This window comes from Phyllobates terribilis, unplaced genomic scaffold, assembly GCF_046119375.1.
Source record: "Phyllobates terribilis strain yellow unplaced genomic scaffold, ASM4611937v1 Scaffold_5__5_contigs__length_657084704, whole genome shotgun sequence".
Classification (NCBI taxonomy): Eukaryota; Metazoa; Chordata; class Amphibia; order Anura; family Dendrobatidae; genus Phyllobates; species Phyllobates terribilis.
Genome location: NW_027362765.1, coordinates 149,127,722 through 149,154,317, shown reverse-complemented (window position 1 = coordinate 149,154,317; position 26,596 = coordinate 149,127,722). Strand labels below are relative to the sequence as shown.

The 26,596-nt window shown below is 47.1% G+C and overlaps 1 protein-coding gene across 3 annotated transcripts in view; it reads right to left on the bottom strand.

Annotated features, from left to right (window-relative positions):
- KCNH6 (potassium voltage-gated channel subfamily H member 6) overlaps nucleotides 1–26,596 on the bottom strand; it is a 322,142-nt gene that overhangs the window by 90,297 nt on the left and 205,249 nt on the right. The window lies entirely within an intron of this gene.

Genomic DNA, 26,596 nt, shown 5'->3' with positions numbered 1-26,596 from the left:
AGTGTCCCAATTTTGGCTTTAAAACATTAGTAATTATATTATATACCTACTCCCTGCTTCTATGCTGCTGTGGCCGTTCACGCTGTAATAATGGCTATTTGGTCAGTATCCAGCTCTAGGTATTAATTCACATTACGGACTACAACATGATCAATCACTGAAAGAGTAAAATGACTTCTGGAAAGGAAATAGGCAAATCCACCGCAACCAAGCAACAAACACATTTTATCTTTCCAATGCTCGTACAATGTACAGCAAAGTCTGACTGGTTGCTGTGTATTTGTCTTGCAGTGAAGCGTCCGTCTTTTTCCTTGTACACTTTTCCATCGGATATATTTACACAAAATGTTAAATGTTCCACAGAAAACTGATGTAATAAGTAGTTATCCAGACAGGCATATACAATGTATTTAATGGTAATGATATACAATGTAGTATTACTCTACTCAAATCATTAATTAAGCCAGCTCTAACATGTACTTTACATGCGTCTATGTTTCAGCGCATTTGATTTAATTAATGGTTTGGTAAGTGGCAGCAATTGCCAGGAGGCACTGCCCATGGGCCATAATTGCTGGCCTGAAAAGTATCAATTATATCACACAGCAAGTGGGTATGGCTTTGGGAGCGGAATTCTGATCATAGGGAAATTCTGCTTTTAGCACTGGGTACATATGGATCATTTTTGTCTTGATATCTGATTAAATGTTTTTACTTGTGTCTTTACAAAAAGTTGCAAATAAAACCGGCAATAGAACAACACAAGAACCCAGCCAGGAGGGATTGTATAAGATTAGCAAGAAATCATCAGCAATTTTTTTCCCCTAGGAACAGCACCACTTATTTTTGTTTTCTGATACTGCAGGCTCTTTAGGTGAATATCAGCCTAAGGCCACGTTCACACGTTCAGTATTTGGTCAGTATTTTACCTCAGTATTTGTAAGCCAAAACCAGGCGTGGGTGAAAAATACAGAAGTGGTGCCTTGTTTCTATTATACTTTTCCTCTGATTGTTCCACTCCTGGTTTTGGCTTACAAATACTGATGTAAAATACTGACCAGATACTGAATGTGTGAATGTGGCCTAAGGCCACGGCCCCACTATCAGTATTTGGTCAGTATTCGGTCAGTATTTTTTCTCAGCAGTAGGAGCCAAAACCAGGAGTGGGTGATAAATGCAGAATTGGTGACGTGTTTCTATTATACCTTTTCTCTGATTGTTCCTCACCTGGTTTTGGCTCCAAGTCCTGAGAAAAAATACTGACCGAATACTGACCGATTACTGATAGTGGGGCCATAGCCTAAGGCTGGGGCCACACAGCTGTAGATTCTTTCATCCGAGAAAATCTGGCCCATTATGTTAATGAAATCTTATGAGAGTTTGATCCGAGTGTCAGAATAGTGTGATCCAATTAATTCAGATGAGGAGAACACGGAGAGCAAGATTTCTCTATCTTCTCCATTCTGAGTCCACAGAAATCGGACTGCACTCAGATGACATCCGAGTGCAGTCTGTTGTTTTCCATGCTCCCATAGACTTGAATGGCTGAGTGTTTTCTGATTTCAGAATGAAATCACAGCATTTCGCACCAGTTTGAACATGTGCCTACACGCTGCATGCACACCAACTTATATTCCAGTTCATCTCTTTAGGTTTTTTTCAGGTTTTTGCATCCTTTTCTTTGAGTTGGACATTACGTTTATATAGCTCCCCATGGCTGGGTGTCCTGCTCGACCCTTATTCACATTTACGTCATTTGACATATGGTAAGGTTTTAAGACAAGAGGTTAGGACCATCCCAAATAGGGTCACCTAGACGCAGTGGGATGGCTTTTACATTTTTTGGATCAAAATTATGTTAACTAAGTACCCTATATTATTTTCATGCACTATTGCTGTTTATTTATTTACTGCAGGGTATTTGCTCTTTTTGTTTTTATATTAGGTTTTGGGTTTTTTTCAGTGACAGATTTTGTCAGTGAAAAAAATTGGTCATCAGGGCTGCCCCATTGAGTAACATTGGTCCGAGAGCTATCCGATAAAAACTGGATTACGCTCGTCCAATTTCTACAGTCATATGACCCTGGCCTAAGGGCTCATTCCGACAGACTCTTTATGTCTTCTGTCCATGTTAAAATTGAATAACAACACAATGGTCAATGTAATTCTATGCAGTAGTCTCTTCCATATTTCGTATCGGACTCACTCATGTATGTGTGCAAAAAAAAATCATATCCAATATGGATCGTCCGTATAGCTTTTTACAGTACATTTTAAAATGTTGATGTATAAAAATGGATGTCACATAGATGTAAAATACGGACACACAGATGACACATGGATTGCATATGGATGAAATAGAGATGACAATAAGGATGAAAATTGTGCAATTTTTCTGCATGACAATTGGCTGATTTTTCACACCCTCGTCTGGTTTTTCAGACTTCGGCTGGTTTCACATGTCCAGTTTTTTTTTTTATGATAAAAATACATCTATGATCTGTTCTTTTTATCCCATCTTCAATAGTTTTTTTTTTTGGTGTATGTCTCCCTTTTTACTCTACGTGGAATCTTTTATGAAAAAAAAATGAAGGTTTCCAAAGCTTCTCTGACCTTTTAGACTAGGTTTAGACAAACCTATGAGAAATGATATGTTTCTCATCCAGAACCACTGATGATTCTGCACCCGTATAGTGTTCTGTATGTCATTCATAAGTCTGATTTTGACATTCATATCACATCTATATGGCTTCTGCATAATGCATGAAAAAATAAAAAAGTATTTCATGGCCAAATACGGTTTTCTTATGTTAAGTGCCACGTATCATTTACAAATGGTTGCCATACGGATGGTGTCCACATGGCATCCATTTTTTTTATGCACGTAGTAAGATTAATGGTTAAGCCTGATCTGAAAAACAGATCAGAGTAGTGCATCTTAACTACCCTGTTGACTTGCATTGGTCTATGTGTTGTCCGTGTGCTGTCCATTTTGCACATACACAGCAAACATCAAAAATACGCTCGTCTGAACAAGTCCTAAGACCATGTGCACACTCATTCTTTTTGCTGAGTTTTTGGAGCAGAACTGAACAGAATCGCCAAGTTTTTGAGGAGTTTTGATATTTTGAGGAGGATTTGGACAGTTTTTGCTCACTTTCTGTATGTACATAGCCGTTTTGAAATTTTTTAAGAGGATTTCGCACAGCTTAATTTCTGCTCCCAAAACTCTTTGAAAAACTCAGTGTGCACATAACCATAGGGTATGTGCACCTTGAGTCTTTTGAGTAGAAACTGAGCTCAGTTTCTGCTCTGAAAACTTAGCAAAATGACTCCATATGCAAATAGTATTAGACAGTAAGAAACAGACAGCGCTATGCGAGGATGTTTTTTTTGCATGTAACTTGTTACGCTCACGCCCAGACTGTTTGGCGTGAGTGTGGTTAGCGGTCCCACTGGGCCACAAACTGAGGAGTGTCGGAGGGCGTGACTAGGGACCTCTCCAAATCCGACCACAGACACACGGCAGCTTAATCGACTCCGTGGTCCGAGGAGGGACATGGGAGGTAGCCCAGGTGCTACTCCAGGTCAGACCCCGGTCACAGCTGTTGACCCACACCGGGGAATGCAGGAACGGGCAGGTTTGGCTGGTATGCAGACAGGCGTTTACTGGCAGGCACAGCTGGTATGCAGACAGGCGTTTACTGGCAGGCACGGCTGGTATGCAGACAGGCGGGTACTGGCAGGCACGGCTGGCATGCAGACACGCGGGTACTAGCAGGCACGGCTTGTATGCAGACAGGCGGGTACTGGCAGGCAAGTAAACAGGCTGGATAGGAACCAGTACAGACTGGGATACAGGAACAGAGCCCCAGGTGCGAAGGGGAAGTGGAGGAGGGCAGAGCAGAGCAGAGCCGCAGGTGTGGAGGGCAAGCGGACCAGGGAAGAGCAGAGCCGCAGGTGCGGAGGGCAAGCGGAGCAGGGCAGAGCAGAGCCGCAGGTGCGGAGGGCAAGCGGAGCAGAGCAGTGCCGCAGGAGCGGACAGACAGGACAGGGCTCTGTTCACATGGAACAGACAGGGACTGGGAAACACAGGAAGATAGCCAGAACACAGGAGGTAGATACGGAGGCAGGGAAATGGGACAAGCAGAACCAGATACACACAAGGTACTTGCTATGAAGTAGCGAGTGGACGCAAAACTCACAAACAGAAGTACAGAGACAACAAGTAGGAGTTAGGTACTGGTTCAGACACTGGAGGAAAAGGGAAGGATCGGACATAGAGACAAACAGGTAACGGGCTAGGACACTGTTCTGACAGGAACTGACACAGGAACGAGATACAGGAACGAGCCTGGGCATTCAGCCCCCAGGGTGGCGGAAACAGACTAGATTCAGGACAGGACCTGGCAACTCACAGTTGCACAGAACACACTGTAAGAAAGTGTTGCTCAGCCCCTCCCACTGGGTGGAGGAGGTTTAAGTATCCAGTGACTCACAATAATAGGCTGGGGACGCATTAGGACTGCGCACACTGTAACTTTAAGAATCAGGAAGCTCCAGGGCCACCGCCCTAAGCCTGCAGACAAGAGACAAGCACACAGCAAGTAGAGGAGCATAGTGCGCAGCCTGGACTGGTAGGTAAGTTGGCAGTCTTGCATGGTGGGAGATGGTAAGCCATGCCAGCACGCCGCCAGGGATGTTACAGAACTATTCACTTGGTGTACTTTTAATAAAATCAAAATTGCAAAAACACATGTGAACAGCTACATAGACTATGAAAAACAAGCATAAAACACACACGATAAAATTGGATTTGTGAAAGAAGCTTAAGTAGCTGCTATACTTCATAAAAAAATGACCTCCTTTAATTTGCATAACGTCCACAATCAACTAATACCATCTTGTCAATTATTTCAATGAGCTACTGCATTATTCTGGTACTAAATAATCTACCCATCCTGCCGATCTTTACCAGCTGTGCTAGAAAAATAATCTAAACTCTTAAAAGGTTAATCATTATTCCATAAGTGTGCGGCCTATTCTTAGAGGTAAATTAAATGCTTTGTACTGTGAATCACAAGTGATACCCAAATCATTCTACTGATCTTGTCATTAATTCATGTGTTTTTCTTTACCCGCAGAGGTGAATCCCTTCACTCATCAATCATTATACTGAGGCTCCTTGCCCAATGCACTAGTGTTCTTTGTGTTAAAGCGTTTGTCCACCTCATCTATATTTTAACAAATGTGTTGGGGGACATGATTTGGTGGCACTTATTAAGTATTACAGGTTTTGTTCCTTCCGCACAGGCTGTACAGCTCTCCTGTTCTCAACGTGGCTGCTGGCGGAGGAGCATGTGTTTAGACCGGTCCATCAGCCTCCTCCAATTGAAAAACAGCTTTCCTATTTGAAGTGTCTTGGGGTAGACTGATGGACAGGACTAGTCACATCTTGCTCTGTCACAAGCCTTTTTATGGACATGAGAACTGTGCAGTCATTGAGGAAGGAAGGGAACCTGTAACACTTATATATTAGTAAGTGCCACCAAACCATGTCTCCAACATATTTGTTAAAATATATTGGCCAAGCCCTTTAAGCAATATTGCCATGCTTGTCACTAAAGATGGGAGAATCGATTTACAGGACCTCGGCAATATTTTCTGATCACTAGACGGTAGCCCTGCGAATTGCCTCTGATGGAATTTGCGGCCCCTCTTTTGATTAGCCGGGTTGGTGCAATGTCATCATTGTTGTATGACACAAACATCTCCGGCTAATTAAAAGAGGTGCTATAGATGCCATCAGGTAAGAGGTGATTCGCAGGGCTAAATCCAGTGGCCACAGAATGCCTGCTGGACCTGGATCCCACAAATTGATTCTCCCATTTCTACCAGTCATTATGCCTTTCGCCCAATAATAGTTTGCCCAGGGCTAAATCTCTACAATTTCTCAATTTTTTCAAACCAAGCTTTTTTTAATTGTACTTTCAGATACAACATTGTCACATTTCAAATTCCTTCTTTGTGGACGACGTGGAGTGACAATATCGCAGTTCAGTTTAATATTTTGAGACTTAAATGCCATTCAGGCAGAGAGCTTGGGGGTTACACTGATGAGCAAAAGGGTAACAATGTTTAGAACTTTTGACTTTCAGGCTCCATATCTCACCATCCACTACTGCTTCCAATGTGAGACTACCATCATTTTATAGACAATTATCTTGGCTATCTCATATATAAATTTGACTTGCAACTATTTTGCATACGATTAGTTATGCAGATTCTTGTCAGGTCACTGCATTGTTACTGTTTTGCTCCTGATGGTGGAAAAATCTTTTTCTTCCTATATATTACAACCTGTTTTCACATTCCCTAATAGCTCAGTGTGTTATTAGGTTGATTCCCAAATGAAAGGTCACTGGTTCGAATTGAGGAGCAGACATGAAGAAGATTTCCCAAGAAGAGAGAAATAGCATCATCCAACTCATCGATAGTTATCTCTCAGGCAAGGAAATTGCCAAACTGCATCAAGTGAGTGCCATGACACTTGAAAGAATATGAAATGAAGTCCGTCCATCCATTCAAAAGCCAAGAGGTGGACGTTCAAGCAAAATATTGTTGTCAACAAGTCAGCTTATCACATAGTCTATCAGTTCTTGTTTGACAATCACGGCAGTGGAGGTGGCTCCTATGCTTCGTAATAGTGAGAACAAAGACGTCCATGCAAGCACCGCATGACACAAATTACACAATTCTGGAATGATGGCTCAAAACATGGTGAAGAAGCCTCCACTTTAATATCGTTATAAGAAGCGTCGGCTTGAGTTTGCAGAAAAGTACGAAAAGAGGACAGTAGAAGATTGGAAACGGGTAATTTGGAGCAATGAAACAAAAGTTAATAGACTAGGCAGGGGCGGACATATCATTGGTGCAACCTGTGCAGCCGCACAGGGGCACACGATTTGAGGGTGCCCTTTTCCACCTCAAATACAGTGGAATTTTGCACTATGATGAGCTATTAAACTGCAAAGGGCCCATTTTCAGTTCTTGCACAAGGGCCTTTTTCGGTCTGTGTCCACCAGTGAGACTAGGCTCTGATGGATACAAATGGGTCTGGAAGAAACAAGGGAAAAGGGGCTAACGGATCAAGAAATTTAAGGAACTGTCAAATTCAGTGGAGGAAGCCTGATGATATGGGGATGTTTCACAGCCAAAGGATACTTGACCAGGATTAATGGTGGTCTCAATGCTGAGCTATATGTGAGTATCCTACAAGACAAGCTACTTCATACACTCGAGTAATATGGGTATGAAAAGGGCGACATAGTGTTCCAGCAGGACAACGACCCAAAGCATACGTTGAGATTGGCAAAGAAATGGCTCATGGACAATGAAATACAGGTGCTGGATTGGCCAGCAGTCCCCAGGCCTAAACTCAATCGAACCCTTGTGGTTAGAGTTGAAGAAAAACTGTATACATACCCAGTAAGCACCAACTTTGGGAACGTGTAAAAGAGATCTGGGATCAGATTTCGGTCGAGACATGTTTGAATCTGATCAAGAGCATGCCCAGAAGGATTCAGGCAGTGTTGAGAGTCAAAGGTGGATTTACAAAATAATAAAAATTCTAATTTAGATTTTTAGGAGCAAAACAGTAACAATGCAGTAACCTGACAAGAATCTGCATCTAATCATATGCAAAATAGTTGCTAGTCAAATTTATGTATTAGATATCCAAGATGATTGTCTATAAAATGATGGTAGTCTCACTTTGAAGTAGTGGATGGTGAGATATGGCCCCTGAAAGTCAAAAGTTCAAAACATTGTTACCCTTTTGCTTGTTAGTATAATTCCTGTACATGGTTATCTCATTAACTTTCTTCTGTGAATCTTGAGTATAAACCACTAGCTCCCTGCCTCTAGTTGCCAGTTATAAGTTCTACTTACCCTGGTTCACTCCCATTACTCTACTCCTGCTTAGCTAATTTAGCTCCTGCTTCAGACTTTGGGTCATGTTTTTGACTATTCTACTGGTTGATGACTTGGTTCCTGATTCTGATCTCTTGCTGTTAATCTGGCTTTCTAACCATCCTGTTTCAGCCTGCTTAACCAACCAGAAGTCACTCCTTGGACTCAACTCAGGGGCACCTGAGTAAATCCAGATCCTTGTATAGGGGTTCCCCAGGGATATGCTAGACAGAGTGGGTAGTGCAAAGCCTATCTGTGAAAGCCTTTTTATATGCTCCCAGTCTAAACCACACCTTCCCTGCCTTTCCTGTCCTGTGGGATAGGAAAGGCATGGATGGCGTGGTTTAGACTTACTACTACATTCTCCATGCCACTGTTGTGGCCATCTTGGAAATAGGAATAACAGAATGCCGATTTGAGCAGAGAAGACAATGGGAGGCAAATAGAGGGCATCAAGTAAGGTGTCTATACATGAGGAATGTTAGTCACTTTTCAGTGCCAGGGTGAATGGTTACTTTAATTTATGTCATAGAGCCAATCTTAGCTTGAGATAATTCACATAGTAAGCTGGAAGCTTTATTTCTCTTGCAAATATTTTAAAAATAATTGAGCAGATACTTCTAAGTCCACGTTTTTTACCACTGGAGGTAATTGACAAAATTATTATAGTATATAGGTCAGACAAACCTCAGGTTTCTTAAAGGGATCAAGACAATCCTTCTAAATATAAGGGATATAGGAAATTTGCCTAGTGTAATTAGATCGATTCTTAAAATAACATTCTTGAGAAAAGTGCTATATTTAATAAGCGATAAATTCTTCTTATTGATGAAACACATGGCTGGACATTGATGGCTACATTAAATTGGGCTTTAAGCAAACTTAACATATTGTGGTGCTTAGAGGATGTCAATAAACATAAACATTGATACTGTTTTCTAATGCATTTGTCAAGATATACTCTGGAAAGAGCTGTTTCCTTGGCTGTACCTAAGCCCAAGAGGGATTGGTTTATGCAGCAGCAAATGGATGACATCCAGTCTGGCACCCATAGACAGCCTCTTAAAGTCTGGCAGCATCTTGAAGTCTTTAGACATATTTCTCAGGAAGTGATTTTTCTGATTTTCTGTTTGACGATGCTGCGCAATCTGTCTAAAGGGTTTGCCTACTATAGTGCATAGAAGAATATTGCTTAAGCGTTGGCAAGGAACTAATACATCCAGAAATGCCATATGTGCGGTAGTGTTTAGTTGGACTGGTTGTCTGGTGCTAAGTTAAATTACTGGAGAGCTTTTTGGATTCTCCCGTTGAGATCTAGCCACTGCTTTTTCTGTGTTTCTCCCAGATTTAGTATATTACAAATATTGGAAACATAGAAGAGTTATGGCATAAAAAGATCGGATGTTCCATCTAGTATATACATGCCAACAATTACAACATAAAATTTAGGACATTTATTTAGCTTCTAAAATATCAACTTTTGGTCATGATTTTGAAGAGTACCACCATCTTACATTCCAGTTTATGGGACTGTCCTGACAAAAATCTAAAAAGTTGGCAAGTATGCTAGTCAGACCTTAAAGAGGTTGTTCAGTGAAAATAAGCTATCACATATCCTAGGGATAGGAGTTAACTGATTGATCGATGGAGGTCCGACAACTGGGACCTGCACCAATTGGCAGTACAGGAAACTCTTATCCCCATTAGAAAGAAGCTGCAGTGCGCATGCTCAACAGCCATTGTATCCTCTACTTATGGAGCTGGCAAGCGCAGCACCAGGCTTTTTTCCAGCAGCTCCATAGAGAACGAATGGAGCAGCGATCGGGCTACTCAATTTTGTAATGTGGATAAAATGTTCCCATTGGGGATAAAAAAAATTCTCTGTTATGCTGATCAGAGCAGATCCTAGCAGTCGGACACCCACCGATCAGCAAGTTATCACGGATCCTTAAGATAGGTTATTTCTGGTTTTCACTGTATGACTCCTTTAAATCTTTCCCTTTTTATCTTAGCATTTTGTAATAGTGCATCTCATGAGCTAATCTGCTCCCCCCCAAAGTTGTAACAATGGATATATGCATATCTCAGGACAGGAACGTATACATTCTCTTACTGCTGATTTTCCAACCACATCAATTGAAGATTTGTTCCAAACTTCTAATTTAATTTTCCTTCAGTAAAATAATATTTGCTGACACTACTTTTAATCTTACCCCAACTAATTTCAGATTGTGCCCCCCATCCTTTTTCTAATTTTGATTTACAAACTCATTAATCTGCCCAAAAACTTGATCAACTCTCTCTTCTCTTCTGGAGGCTTCTGATTGAAGAACCTGTCAGAATGTCAAACATTCAGTTTTAAGATCAATAATCTCTTCCTAACTGAACCAAGTCTTCTCAAATCTATCGTTGTTACCAGATGCTTCACTACAAACAGTTGTGTGGCACCCCAGGGGTCTGGTTTCCACAGTAATAGCCATATTACGTCTGAGAGCAGGTGGGAGGTCTCCTGGTCAGGAATCCTATGCATGCCACACCTCCTGCCCAGTCCTGGGAGGGGAAGAACTTCCCCTATATAAAACTAGGGCTGAGGCAGGGTTAGAGAAGAAGAAGAAGAAGAGGAGTCCCAGATGTAGACATAGTCTAGTCTGGAGAGGAGCGGCTATAGGAAAGAAAGATCAGGAGCTCAGTGGGAGCAGTGCTAAAAGGAATCAGGGGCTGGAAGCTGTAGAGCTCGCCCTGATTGAAGAGTTCTTACCGGACCCGGAGTCCGAGGCTGTGGGGACTAATCCTTACCCAGCAGCAGAAACCGCCCGGCAGGGGATTTCAGGTCCTCTGGCCAAGAAACACGAAGGCACGGTCACACGCAAGGGACCAGCACCGCCGTCGTGGAGCGGAAGCTACCAGAAGGCCCCGAGTCACCGGCCATACGGGTGAGCACCACACGGTACACTCAGGGACGTGGGCTACTTTTATCAGCCTCTAGCAAGGTAGCCAGAAGAGTACGATTAGTTGGGGAGGCCTACAACTCCACCTGGCCAGGGGAGATTCCATCTGCTCACGGACTGACCATGCCCCGATCGCTAGCCAGTACTCCGGGAGGGTCTACCTTTGCCACCAGTAAAGACCCTGAACTACACCGCACCGTCTCTGAGTGTTTCATCTTCCCCGTCCGCTGCCCTGAGGCCATACCCCTCCCGTTGGGGGTTATACCATCCCCACTGCACAACCGTATCACCGGCCTCAGCGGTCTGCCCTGCAGCGGCGGTCTCATGACCGCATTCAACGGGTGGCGTAGTCGAACATTCTAACATCTACTGCTAAATACTGCCGCTCAGTTTGACTCCCTGGGCACGGACCGGGTCACCGCCACGAAACTACTACCCCTCTCAGATCCGGCTCCGGGTAGGCCCCCGCGTGCGCAACGCTACTCAGCACAGGCCCAGGGGCGCGTCAGTTGTATTCAAGGGTGGAATTGATCCTTAAGGAGTTGCTGTCAATCCAACCAGGTTTGATCAACTAGATGATCTGTGTAGCAACTTTCACAGGTCTCTCAGGAGGCTTTGATCAAGATTCATGAAGGCCAAGCACAAGACTTGGATTTCTAAATGAGGTAAAGCCTTGTATTCATCTATCTTTGGTCCTTTGGTCTTAGCAGATTTTAGACTTTTTTTCTATAAAGCTGTTATCCTTAGTTGATATACCGCCATATATATGACACTTTCTAGAAAAATGGATCCTGAAAGTCAAGATAGTCCTCTGACTGTGTTCTTCTCAATCCCGAATTAAAAGAATAGAAAATGCTGCCAATACTTAAAGGGGTTGTACACTACTGAACAATACCTTAATAATGTCCCCAGGGTGCTGCGTTAATGAAAAAACTATCTCCTGGACCAGCAAAAATCCTGTTTATTTATTTTGCTTACTTATATAAAGCGCCATCATATTCCATAACAATTTACAGGCATTATCATCATTGTCCCCATTGGGACTCACAAGCTAAATTCCCTATCAGTATGTCTTCTTGGTATGGGAGAAAACTGGAGTACCTGGAGGGAACCCACGGGGAGAACATACAAACTCCTTGTAGACGTTGTCATTGGTGGGTTTTGAACTAAGGACCCCAGGGGTGCAAAGCAGCAGTGCTAACCACTGAGCCACCATACTGCTTTTCCTCTCTCAGTCCTGTGTCCCCCACCTTTTTCCTGACATAAAGAGTGTAACATAACCAATGCTGTCAATCAGCAGAAGTTGATTGACTGCAGCCTTTACAATTAAGAATAGTATCTCACTTATAATGTGAAGGCTGCAGCTGATTGGAGTCTGCTAATTGGCTGCAGCGGTCACATGACAATAGGTATGTGTTGACGCGTGCGGTGGAACACACAGCTGAGTACAGGGGAGGACAGCCAGTGCATGAAGTTAGTATAGATTTTTTTTAATGTGTGTAAAACCCCAGGGCTCGTAATAAGGTGTTTTCTATTAGTGAACAATAGTGACAACAGCTTAAATTCCATCACAAAGTGAGAATAAAAGAGCCCTTAAAGAGGATCTGTCAGCACGATTTTGTAATGCAAAGTAAAGTCATGGCTGTAATGGCGCAGGACAGCAAACAATACTGTTTACATTGATGCCTTTGATGAAGAAATCCTCTTTGTTTTTTCTTCTTTAATCACCATGTGAAGTTTTCTGCTAATTAGATTTCAGGGCACAGGGGCCGGACTGTGTGACGCGCCCCTGGGCCTGCTGTGTCGCGCAGCGTCTCGCGCACGGGGGCTTACCCGGAACCGGATCAGATGAGGGTTGTAGTCTCCGAGTGGCGGGGACCCGGTCCGTGCCCAGGGAGTCAAACTCAGTGTGTGGCAGTCTTGATAGGTGTTATTTGAGTGTCGACTACGCCACCCGTTGATTTGCAGCTATGGAGCTGCCGCTGCAGGGCAGACCGCTGAGGCCGGTGTAGAATTGTGCAGCGTGATAGTATAACCCCCAACGGGAGGGGTATGGCCTGGAAGATGGGGGTAGCAGGAACCACTCAGAGACGGTGCGGTGTAATTCAGGGTATTTACTGGTAACAACGATAGACCCTCCCGGAGTACTTGCTAGCGAACGGGGCCTGGTCAGTCCTTGAGCAGATGGGATCTCCCCTGGCCAGGCGGAGTTGTAGGCCTCCCAAACTGACTGTACTCTTCTGGCTACCTTGCTAGAAGCGGATATAAGTAGCCCACGTCCCTGAGTGTACCATGTGGTGCTCACCCGTATGGCCGGTGACTCGGGGCCTTCTAATGGCTTCCGCTCCACGATGGCGGTGCTGGTCCCACGCGTGTGACCGTGCCTTCGGGTGTCTGGGCCTGAGGACCTGAAATCCCCTGCCGGTCGGCTTCTGCTGCTGGGTAAGAGTTAGACGCCGGGTCTGGTAAGAAAGCTTCTCAGTCAGGGCGAGCTCTGCAGCTGCCAGCCCCTGACTTGTAGTAGTATTGCTCCCACTGAGCTTCTGCTGTTTCTTCCTGTGACTGTTTCTTGTCTCTACTCTCCTTGACTGACTAACCCTGCTTCAGCCCCGGGTTTATATAGGGGAAGGTCTTCCCCTCCCAAGACTGGGCAGGAGGTGTGGCATGCACAGGATCCCTGGCCAAGAGACCTCCCACCTGCTCTCAGACATAACATTGCTTGTTACTGTGGAAACCAGACCCCTGGGGTGCCACATTCCCCCCTAGTGAAATTTAGTACTCCGGGACTAAACATATTTTAGAAAAACATAACAAGATATAACAATAACAATACAATAAAGAAACACATAAAGGTGGTCACGGCATGTCCGTAACCGGGTGCAGTTTTTGAAGAAACAAAGGTGTCCATTTCACCAAAACAAGGAGACGTAACCAGGTAGGGGTCTGTCCTACCCCGAGTCCTTAACAGTCTCTAGTCCATCCTGGGTTACGCTCCAACTAATTGTACAAGGATTCCCGGTAGATCCACCAAGGATTCCTAAAAATAACTAGAAACATAAAATTATACACAAGCAACAATACACAGGTAAACATAAATAAAACAATTTATACACTTTAAATCCTCCAGCGTGCGGGTAACTGGCCTCTAGTGGCCCTAGTGGACCTACGGAGCTGACTGTCTAGCCCTAAACTACAGGGTGTAGGAGCTGTCAAGGGTAAACTGGGCAGCTGTCTACCGGCTCTTTGGCTCACTAGGGATATGGCAGGCTCACTGCAAGCAGAGGGTTGATCCTCCTGGTCTGCGGGTGTGGAGTCTTCTGCCTCCTGGACCGGCTGTTCTTCCAGCTCTACCTGTTGCTCCGTAGGTGCTTGGGATGCTGGTTGGAGGAAGGTGAGTACGGGTACCACAACTGCACCATTGACTTGAGTCCAAGACCGAAGGAAGTCCCCGAGCACAGTACTAACCATATCTTCCCTTTCCTCTATGGGTCGATGGTCTTCTTGTTCCTCTTCAGGGTTCCTCAGTTGTTCGGGACACTTCTTCAGGTGGTCCCGGGATACAATGGCTGTAGTTTCCCCTCCGTCTTTACTGATGGTACAAACCTTCGGGTTCTCGTGGCTTGAGGGCAGTACGGTGTACGGGTCCTTCTCCCACTGGTCGTCCAACTTGTGGAGCCGTCTCTTCCTCTTCAAGACCTGCTCTCCGGGTACCAGGGGAACAGCGGGAGCATACTGGTTGTAAGTTTTCTCTTGTCTTTCCCTAGCCTGACAGAGACTTCGCTCCACGCTCTCCTGTACTCTCCGGTACTGCTGCTGCCTCTCTGTGTCCCAGTCTGCTTCTGGTGAAGTGTCCTCGGGTGTCAGGACTCCCATTTCCAGGTCAACAGGTAACTTACCAGGTCTTGCCCTCATTAGGTAAGCCGGGGTAAAGTTGGTGGAACCTACCGGGATGTGGTTGTATAGGTCCACCAGATCGGGCAACTTCTCAGGCCACAGACTACGTTCTTCCAGGGGCAACGTTTTTAGAAGATCCATTACCACCTGGTTCATTTTCTCACAAAGTCCATTAGTTTGCGGATGGTAGGGTGTCGTCCTTATCTTCCGGCAGCCATACAGATTGCAGAATTCCTGGAAGACCTCCGCTTCAAAGGCAGGTCCCTGGTCCGTCAGCACTTGGTCCGGGTACCCGTGTGGACGGCAGAAGTGCTGCTGGAAGGCTCTAGCTGCTGATTGAGCCGTTAAGTCCTTGACGGGGACGACTGTTAGAACCTTGCTGTTAGGTTTTTTTTCCTTTGCTGGTCACATGACCTTGTTGGCCTATTTAATCCTGCTCCGCCCTTCTGGCTTTGCTGGACTCCATTGTATATCTACTTTCTAGCTAGCCTGTGCTCTGTATCTAGCTCTGTTAGTTTGCTTGGTCTACGGACCTCTATGTTCTATCCATTTTGTTTGTTCGTCTGTCTGCTACTATTTCTGTTAGGAGGTGTCCCATATTCCTCCCAGTCCTTAGTACTTGTAGGGATTCCCTCCCCACATCTATAGGTCTCCGTACAGACTAGATTAGGACTTTAGCAGGTCTGATCGCAGGATCAGGTTCCCTGTTACATCGTAGGGATTCAGCTGAGTCCTATAGTAGGGACAGATCTCCTCTCTTTCCTTAGCTTTGGTAGCAGAACATAACAGTAAGTCCAGCCTGCAAATTCTCTAAGGAAAGATTTTTTTTTTTTTTTTGTTCCATCATGGTGTCGGTTCAGGATTTGGCTAAACACCTGCAGGGACTCTCTCTGGAAGTGGCCGAGCTCCGTCAGCACGTGAGTAACTGTCCTGGAGCATATTTCTTGGAGCCTAAGGTATGTTTGCCGGATTTATTTTTTGGTGAACATCGAGAATTTTTTTCATTTAAAAATGCTTGCTTATTGTATTTTCGTTTGAGACCCAAGTCCTCTGGGGATGAATCCCAGCGCGTAGGGTTCATAATGTCACTTTTGCGCAAAGAGCCTCAGGAGTGGGCCTTTTCTTTGCAACCTAGTGATACATGCTTCAGATCAGTGGATAGTTTTTTTTCTGCTTTAGGATTATTATATGATGATCCTGACCGTGTGGCATCAGCTGAGACTGAGTTGAGACGTTTAAAACAAGGATCAGGTAATGTGGAAAAATATTGTACTCATTTTCGTCGTTGGTCCACTCAAACAGGGTGGAACGATTCTGCTCTGAAAAGTCTATTTCTTGCTGGGCTCAGTGAAAGGGTTAAAGACCTGCTAATTGCTTATCCTACACCTGAGGATTTGCAACAGGCTATGCAATTAGCTATACGGGTGGATAGAAGACTGCGTGCTAGGGTTAATGAGAGCAAATCCTCTGCTATGTCAGTTTCTGGTTATGATAATGTGTGTACTAACAGTGGTGAACCGATGGAGATTGGATCGGTGGCACCTCGCTCTCAAGAAAAAGACCGTCGTTTTTCGGAAGGCTTGTGTTTCTATTGCGGAAAATCTGGTCATTTGATTAAAGGCTGTGAGCTTCGTATGAAGAAAGAAAAAAAAATGGTCAGTCACGCCCGTATTGCCTGTTTAAATTCCAAGGGTATATTTTTAGCTGCTTCCACGATTGCTCAGGAAAAATTAATGGAATTTCGGGTGTTTGTTGATTGCGGGTCTACACTGAATGTAATTGATGGGGGATTCGTGGAAAAACTCAATTTAAAACCTGAACCTTTATCATCCCCCATTGCTGTGGTTTCTGTGGATGGCTCCCCTTTGAAGAATATTACTCTCAAGGTCAGTGAATTTCCTCTCACTATTAATGGTGTTCACCATGAGAAATTGGATTTGGTAGTGTTGAATAACTTGCCTTCTCCAGTAATATTGGGATTGCCCTGGTTAAAATTTCACAATCCTATACTGGATTGGTCTACCAGTGAAATTAAATCCTGGAGCCATAAATGTTATGACAAGTGTTGTAACGGGCGTATTGCAGCTTTGGATAGGGGAGAATTGCCTGTTCCTATTCAGGATTTTTGGAGAGTTTTTTCTGAGAAAGAATCGCAGGTTTTGCCTCCCCATAGAGACTATGATTGTTCTATTGAATTTGTCCCTGGAGCGATTCTTCCTAAAAGTCGTTTATTTAACCTTACTATTCCTGAGAGGAAGGCTTTGGAGGAATACATACAGACAAGTTTGGCCGCCGGTCACATTAGGCCCTCTAAGTCTCCTGTGGCGGTTGGATTTTTTTTTGTAAAAAAAAAGGACGGCGGTTTACGTCCTTGTCTGGATTTTCGTGAGATTAACAAAATTACGGTACGCAATCCTTACCCACTGCCATTGATTCCTGATCTGTTTAACCAGTTATTGGGGGCCAAGTGGTTCTCTAAAATTGACCTTAAGGGGGCATACAATCTGTTGCGCATGAAGGAGGGTGATGAATGGAAGACTGCTTTTAACACTCCTGTGGGTCATTTTGAGAATCTGGTTATGCCTTTTGGTCTTACTAATGCTCCTGCATTTTTTCAGAATCTGATTAATGACATCCTTAGACCTTTAATCGGTAAAAATGTGGTTGTGTATTTGGATGACATTTTGATTTATTCGCCAGATCTGGAGTCTCATTGGCGGAGCGTGCGTGAGGTATTACAGTTATTAATGGACAATTCGCTTTTTGCTAAGCTGGAGAAATGTGAGTTCGCTGTACAGAGAATTAGTTTTTTGGGCTACATTATCTCCAGCAAAGGTTTTGAGATGGATCCGGTTAAGGTTCAGGCTGTGCAGGAATGGCCTAGGCCTATTGGTTTGAAATCGATACAGAGGTTTTTGGGTTTCGCCAATTACTATAGAAAATTCATAAAAAATTTTTCTAGTATTGTCAAACCTCTGACTGATCTCACCAGGAAAGGTGCTGATGCGGTTCAGTGGTCTTCTGAGGCCATTGAAGCTTTTGTGTATCTCAAGGAGAGGTTCACCTCTGCTCCCATCCTTATGCAGCCTGATGTTACTAGGCCGTTTTTGGTTGAGGTTGATGCTTCCTCTGTGGGGGTTGGCGCAGTATTGTCTCAGGATAACGGGGATAGAATTACATCCCTGTGCCTTTTTTTCAAAAAAATTTTCGGAGACTGAATTGAATTACGATATTGGTAATCGGGAATTATTGGCTATTAAACTCGCATTTGAACACTGGCGCCACTTCTTGGAAGGTGCGGAATTTCCCGTTCAGGTTCTTACGGATCATAAAAATCTGATATATCTTGATGCTGCCAAGCGCCTGAATGCCCGTCAGGCTAGGTGGGCACTGTTTTTCTCGCGGTTTAATTTCTCCGTTACTTACATCCCTGGTACTAAGAATGTTAAGGCGGATGCCTTGTCTCGCAGTTTTTCTCCCATAGTCGGTGCTGAGAAAGAGGAAAACATTTTACAAGAAGGTGTTGTGATAGCTGCTTTAGACTCCGTTTTGGAAGATGAGATTCTTAAAGCTCAGGAGAATGCCCCATCTAACACTCCTCATGGGAGGTTGTTTGTGCCTGGGACCTTTAGGAGAGATTTGTTTGTTGAGTGTCACGAATCTCAGTTGGCAGGTCACCCCGGAATCTCTGAGACCAAGAGACTGGTGGGTCGCAGTTTTTGGTGGCCTGGATGGCAGAAGGAAGTCATTAAGTGGGTGCGCCAATGTACTATATGTGCTAGATCTAAGTCCTCACATACTCCTGCTGCGGGGTTACTTTGTCCTTTGGAGGTCCCCAGTGCTCCTTGGACACATTTGGCTATGGACTTTATAACTGACCTTCCCCCCTCTGAGGGTTTTACTGTCATCTGGGTGGTCGTGGACCGTTTTAGCAAGATGTGTCACTTGGTTCCCTTCGTCAAACTGCCCTGCGCTAAAACTCTCGCTAAGGCCTTTGTCAAGGAAATTGTCAGACTTCATGGCGTTCCTACTGACATTGTTTCTGATAGGGGTCCTCAGTTCGTGGCTCGTTTTTGGCGTGCCTTTTGTGACAGGTTGGGAATTCATTTGTCGTTTTCGTCCGGATATCATCCTGAATCTAATGGCCAGACAGAAAGGAAAAACCAGGATGTTGAGCAGTTCTTGCGTTGTTTTGTGGCAGACAATCAAGAGGGGTGGTCTGAGTTTCTGCCACTTGCCGAATTTGCTCTGAACAATCATACATCTTCTTCTGCTGGTTGTTCGCCTTTTTTTTGTTGTTCTGGGAGACATCCGTCGTTTGGGTCGTTCTCCAAGTTGGGATCTGCCGTGCCTGAGGAGGAGAATTTTTCCGGTGATTTGGAAAGAGTTTGGACGGATGTGCGTGGTAATCTTCAGGAGGCCAACAGAAAATCTAAAGACTACTTTGATAGGAAACGACAGGAGGTTTTGTTCGCTGTTGGTGACATGGTTTGGTTGTCCTCTAGGAATCTGCGGTTGAGGATTCCTTCTAAGAAATTGGGTCCCAAGTTTGTAGGGCCCTTTAAGGTGCTTCAGGTTGTCAACCAATCTGCTGTTAGGTTGGAGGTTCCTACCTCTTGGAGAATTAATCCGGTCTTTCATGTCTCTCTGTTAAAAAAAGCTGTTGTGTCGGATGGTGACGCCTCTGCCTCTGTTCCTCCGGTGGTGGAGGACGGGGAATATGAAATTTCTCGCATCCTTGACTCTAGACGGTATAGAGGTAGTTTGCAGTATCTTGTGGCCTGGAAAGGTTTCGGACCCGAGGATAACTCTTGGGTGAGGTCAGATGATGTTTCCGCGTCCAGACTTATCAGAGCGTTTCACAGGAGATTTCCTGATAAGCCTGGTCCTAGGGGATCCGGAGGATCCTCTTAGAAGGGGGGGTACTGTTAGAACCTTGCTGTTAGGTTTTTTTTCCTTTGCTGGTCACATGACCTTGTTGGCCTATTTAATCCTGCTCCGCCCTTCTGGCTTTGCTGGACTCCATTGTATATCTACTTTCTAGCTAGCCTGTGCTCTGTATCTAGCTCTGTTAGTTTGCTTGGTCTACGGACCTCTATGTTCTATCCATTTTGTTTGTTCGTCTGTCTGCTACTATTTCTGTTAGGAGGTGTCCCATATTCCTCCCAGTCCTTAGTACTTGTAGGGATTCCCTCCCCACATCTATAGGTCTCCGTACAGACTAGATTAGGACTTTAGCAGGTCTGATCGCAGGATCAGGTTCCCTGTTACATCGTAGGGATTCAGCTGAGTCCTATAGTAGGGACAGATCTCCTCTCTTTCCTTAGCTTTGGTAGCAGAACATAACAACGACAACCAAGAACCGGGAGTAATGATCCACGATGGTTAACGCGTAGACGTAGCCACTTCTGCTTGGGGTCAGTTTTACATGATCCAAGGCTACCAGTTCCAACGGTTGCCGGGTGACGATGGACTGCAGGGGAGTCTTCTGGTTGGCACGGTCCTTCCTTCTCAGGTTGCACAGGCCACAGTCTCTGCACCACTTCTCAATGGTTCCCCTCATGCCTACCCAGTGGAATCGCTCGCGCAGCAGGAACTCCAGCTTCTTCCACCCGAAGTGTCCAGCTCCGTCGTGGTATGCCTCCATCACCATGGCTGCGTCTCTTCGTGGCACCACTACTTGCCAGAGTAGTTCATGCGTCCGGGAGTTAACCATTCTGCGGCACAACTTCCCCTTGTAAAGGAACAGTCGACTCCTCTCTGCCCATAGTTGTTTGGCTTCCTCCGGAGCGTCTGGTTCAAGGCAAGCCTCCGGGCGAGTCAGCATCTCCTTCACCAGTCGGACGGCAGGGTCGCTGTCTTGCGTTTCCGCCCAGTTGTAGTGAGGTAAGGGGTTCAACGTAGCAGCCTGCTTACTCCTTACCCGGTGGGAATACTGGATAGTCCCATGACGATGGAACGCAGGGAGTTCAACTTCTTCCAGTCCCTCCGGATCTTCTCCTTCGTCCGGCAGGTTGGGCATCCTGGACAGGGCGTCCGCGTTGGTATTGGAGCGTCCGGCCCGGTATTTGATTGTGAACTCGTAGTTGGACAGACGGGCCATCCACCTCTGCTCCAGGGCACCGAGTCTTGCCGTGTCCAGGTGTGTCAACGGGTTGTTATCCGTGTACACGGTGAACCGGGAAGAAGCGAGGTAATGCTTAAAGCGCTCGGTGACTGCCCATACTACGGCCAGGAACTCTAGCTTAAATGAGCTGTAATTCTCGGGGTTCCTTTCGGTGGGTCGCAGCTTTCGGCTGGCGTAGGCGATTACTCGTTCCTTCCCCCGCTGGATCTGGGACAGTACGGCTCCTAGCCCGATGTTACTGGCGTCGGTGTAGAGGATAAAGGGCTGGCTATAATCCGGGTACGCCAGGATTTCGTCCCCCGTGAGGGCCATCTTCAGCTGGCGGAAGGACTCTTCTTCCAGCTCCTCCCATTTGAAGGGCGGCTTCTGGTTCTTGGCCTTCCGGGACTGGCCTATCAGGAGGTCCTGCATAGGTGCTGCCTTTTTGGTGAAACCGGGAATAAACCTTCGGTAGTAGCCTACCAACCCGAGGAACTGCCGCACTTCTTTTACGCTGGAGGGGCTTGGCCATTCCTTAATTGCGGTGATCTTATCAGGGTCGGGAGCCACTCCGTCAGCGCTCACCACGTGTCCCAGGTACTGCACCTTTGGTTTCAGGAGGTGACACTTGGAGGGTTTCACCTTTAGGCCGTAACTCGCCAGAGCTTCGAACACTTCCGCCAGGTGTTTCAGGTGGTCCTCATACGTCTTGGAATATACGATGACATCGTCCAGGTACAACAGGACCGTCTCGAAGTTTCTGTGGCCCAGACAACACTCCATTAGTCGTTGGAAGGTTCCTGGTGCGTTGCAGAGTCCGAACGGCATGCAGGTGAACTCGCTAAGTCCCATCGGGGTGGTGAATGCGGTCTTCTCCCGGTCCGCCTCTGCTACAGGAACCTGCCAGTACCCGCTAGTGAGATCCAAGGTAGAGAAGAAGTTAGCAGATCTTAAAGCAGCCAATGACTCCTCTATCCTTGGTAAGGGGTACGCATCCTTGTGTGTGATACGGTTGATTTTCCGGTAATCTACACACATCCTCATGGTGTTGTCTTTTTTTCTGACTAAGACTAGTGGAGCTGCCCAGGGGCTACAGCTATCCCTGATCACCCCAGCCTCCTTCATGTCTCTAAGCATCCCCTTGGCGTGTTGGTAGTGTGCAGGGGGTACGGGTCGATACCTCTCTTTTAGGGGAGGATGGTCTCCCGTGGGGATGTGGTGTTCTACCCCCTTGACTCGCCCGAAGTCTAACGGGTGTTTACTAAACACTCTCTCGTACTCTTGAACCACCCGATAGACTCCCTGTTTCTGGTGTGCGGGAGTGGAGTCAGTACCCAGATGTAGTTGCTGACACCAGTCCTCTATGTTTTTCTTAGAGCCGTTACCTTCCTCCGGGTGAGATGGAGGCAAGGGTTCCACAGATTGTATAGAATTTTGGTTAATGGTATATAATTTGGCTAGCGTGGCATACCGGGGCAGGTACACTTCCCTCTCCCCGATATTTATTATGCGAACGGGCACCCTCCCATGGCGTACATCAACCACCCCCCGTGCTGTCAAAATGGTGGGCCTACTGTCTGAGTAAACTGGTTCTACCATTGCCTGGTAATCCCTACCTCTCAGACCAATAGCTGCCCGGCACCAAATCATCATTTCACTTTTTGGGGGCATGGCAATAGGAAAAGGGTCACACATTCTTACGCTACTAATCTCACCGCCGGAGAGTTCCACCTGTTGCCGTCGCATCAGTGCCCGGATCTCTTTCTGGAGCACCCGCTGCTCGCCGGAGCTGGCGTTCTTGGCAACCTGCTGTAAAAGGAAAATCACCTCTGCAAGACAATTTTCAATTACATTAGTTCCTAGAGTTATTTTTGGGTGACTCTCATGTTTGTCAATATCTACAATGATCAGTCCCTGTGCTGCCAGTTCGACTCTACCGATTTTGATGGTCACCTCTTTAAATCCGATCTGTGGCATGGGCTGGCCATTGCTGGCGATGATACTCAAGTCGTCGTCAGGGTAGCGGGTTATATCCGAGTCATTCCAGTACTGCTTGAAGAGCACGTACGGGATGGTGGTGACCTGTGACCCGGTGTCCAGTAGGGCACTCATAGGGATGCCATCCAGTACCACAGGCAAGACTGGACGTCCTCCGACATATTTGTCGCGCCAGTTCGATGGGCCTGGTGATCTTTTTCCTGGGGGTTGGCCCTCTACCCCCAGGTTGTGCCAGTTTAAAGGACAGTACCTTGCCATATGTCCGGGTTGATTGCAGCGGCGGCAGATGGGTCGTCCGTCCTCGTTGTACCGGTCACTGGGTCTTCCTCTGGCCGGTGGGGTCCTCCTTGGTCGACGCCACGGGATGTTCTCCGGTCCGGATGCCAGCTGGATCTTCCCTGGAGTGGAAGCCTGTAAAGACTGCACAGTTCGGGTTAACGCAGCAACGCTTTTAGCTAGCTCTTGGACCTGATGGTGCAGGTCTGGAGCCGGGTCATTGTTCAAAGCCTGCGCATCAGCCCCTACAGGCCCTGCCGACAAGGGCGCCGCCTCCTGGTGGTAAGTGATAGCTGGGCGCCTGTGGGTCACAACGCCATCCGGTGCCGGTTCTCGGAGCACCCGGATGGCTCTGTCCTTGAACTGTGCAAATCCCAGATGAGGGTCCTGTAGGGCCATTGCCCGCAACTGGGTTCGGTGGGCATTGCAATATAAACCCTCTATAAATTGTTCAGTCAACAGCCTGTCCTCGTCTCCCACGCCATCAGGGTCGGTCTGCTTAACGGCTCTCAGGGCCTCTTGTAGGTTCAGGGCATAGTCCCTTATACTCTCATGGGCCCGCTGTTTGCACCCGTAGAATCTAAGCTTGATCTCGGCTGAGGTGCGGGTATCAAAGGTGTCCCTCAGCCGGGTTAGTATCCCTGCGACAGTCCTCCCCCCAGGTGGCCAGGACTTTACCTCCCTTCGGGCTGCTCCGGTTAATTGGGCCACCAGGATGCTCACTTTTTGCTCCTCTGTGAGGGGGTACACCTGGAAGAGGCTATCCAGCCTTTCTCTAAAGTCCTGCAGGGTATGTGACTCCCCTGAGTACTGGGGTAGCCAGGCTGCCCCCGGGATATAGGGCATGGTGAAAGGCATGACCGCGACAGCGGTGGCGCTGGCGGGGGTTGAAGCGGTGAAGCTATCCTCCGCATCCGACATCTTCCTCCCCCCTAGTGGACCGTGGCCTACCTTGCGATGATCCTGTTCCGTAGGCCGCGGCTCCGCAGTAGATCGTCAGGGTTGAGGACCTTCCGTCGCGCTCCGGTGACGTCGGCGTCTGCTGGGCTCCTTCCAGGACCTTACGCAACGTCCGGACGTGAGGCGGGGCTTCAGTTCTCGCGCGCTTTCGGAGTCCACGCCCCTCTTCTTCCCGCGCGGCGTCCTCAAGATGGCGTCCAACGGCGGGAAAACTCCACGGATGGCGGGAAGAAGGCTGAAGATGGCGCCGGATGGCGGGAATCTTCACAGATGGCGGGAAGAAGGCTGAAAATGGCGCCGGATGGTGGGAATCTTCACAGATGGCGGGAAGAAGGCTGAAAATGGCGCCGGATGGTGGGAATCTTCACCGATGGCGGGAAAACTTCACGGATGGTAAGTTTTAAAAGTCTCTTTTTCAGGCACGCAGTACCCGGTGGTTGCGGGCACGAAATCCTGCCGACTACGCCAAAGTTGACGCGCCCCTGGGCCTGCTGTGTCGCGCAGCGTCTCGCGCACGGGGGCTTACCCGGAACCGGATCAGATGAGGGTTGTAGTCTCCGAGTGGCGGGGACCCGGTCCGTGCCCAGGGAGTCAAACTCAGTGTGTGGCAGTCTTGATAGGTGTTATTTGAGTGTCGGCTACGCCACCCGTTGATTTGCAGCTATGGAGCTGCCGCTGCAGGGCAGACCGCTGAGGCCGGTGTAGAATTGTGCAGCGTGATAGTATAACCCCCAACGGGAGGGGTATGGCCTCAGGGCAGCCGACGTGGAAGATGGGGGTAGCAGGAACCACTCAGAGACGGTGCGGTGTAATTCAGGGTCTTTACTGGTAACAACGATAGACCCTCCCGGAGTACTTGCTAGCGAACGGGGCCTGGTCAGTCCTTGAGCAGATGGGATCTCCCCTGGCCAGGCGGAGTTGTAGGCCTCCCAAACTGACTGTACTCTTCTGGCTACCTTGCTAGAAGCGGATATAAGTAGCCCACGTCCCTGAGTGTACCGTGTGGTGCTCACCCGTATGGCCGGTGACTCGGGGCCTTCTAATGGCTTCCGCTCCACGATGGCGGTGCTGGTCCCACGCGTGTGACCGTGCCTTCGGGTGTCTGGGCCTGAGGACCTGAAATCCCCTGCCGGTCGGCTTCTGCTGCTGGGTAAGAGTTAGTCCCCACAGCCTCGGACGCCGGGTCCGGTAAGAAAGCTTCTCAGTCAGGGCGAGCTCTGCAGCTGCCAGCCCCTGACTTGTAGTAGTATTGCTCCCACTGAGCTTCTGCTGTTTCTTCCTGTGACTGTTTCTTGTCTCTACTCTCCTTGACTGACTAACCCTGCTTCAGCCCCGGGTTTATATAGGGGAAGGTCTTCCCCTCCCAAGACTGGGCAGGAGGTGTGGCATGCACAGGATCCCTGGCCAAGAGACCTCCCACCTGCTCTCAGACATAACATTGCTTGTTACTGTGGAAACCAGACCCCTGGGGTGCCACATGTGCACTGGGTCTTCTCCTCCCTGTCTGTGATTACTGGGTCCTCCTCCAGCCTCCGGTCTCTAAATGAGAGGTCACTGCTAAGATTTCAATCAGAGGAGGCTGGTTATTCACAGACTGGAGGCAAGAAGACAGGCTGGGGAATAACAGAGGAGAAGACCCTACTCTCAGTCCGGCCCCTGTGCACCGAAGTCTAATTAGCAGAAATATTCAAATAGTGATTAAAGAAGAAGCACAAATCAGACTTCTTCACTAAAGGTAGCAATTTGATCAGTATTACAGCTCGACTACAGCCAAAATTGTGCTGAGGGGTTCTCTTTAAAGGGAACCTGTCACATCCTAGCTACCCTCTACACTGCCCCCATAGCATTGTTAGTGATCCATTGTGCATCACTAACAAGCTTTTTCCATTAAATTGGTGCAGCTATAATGATTTTATAATCTTTAATATGCTTAGATCCTACCTGCTCATTCAGTCATAGGGGCGTGCTTGTCATATTCAGTCACGGACAGGCACAGCATTCACTCACTGCTGGCACCGCCCATGTATTTGAATACTGCTCCCGGCAAGCGCTGATATTATGGGGCGCATCTGCACTTATAGATGTCCGGCTGCCTGCGCAGTGAGGCTGTGTGAGTACCAGCTTCACTACGCATGTGCTATGATGCGCTATGTTCCCCGCGCGTGTGCAGTGAAGCTGGTAATCACACAGCCTCACTACGCAAGCGCGGGTAATAGAGCGTCATAGCGCATGCACAGTGAAGCTGCGAACTACACAGCTTCACTGCACACGCGCGGGGAACATAGTGCGTCATAGCGCATGCGCAGTGAAGCTGGTACTCACACAGCCTCACTGCGCAGGTGGCCGGACATCTACAAGTGCACATGCGCCCCACAATATCAGTGCTTCCCGGGAGCAGTATTCAAATACAAGGGCGGTGCCATCAGTGACTGAATGCGGAGCC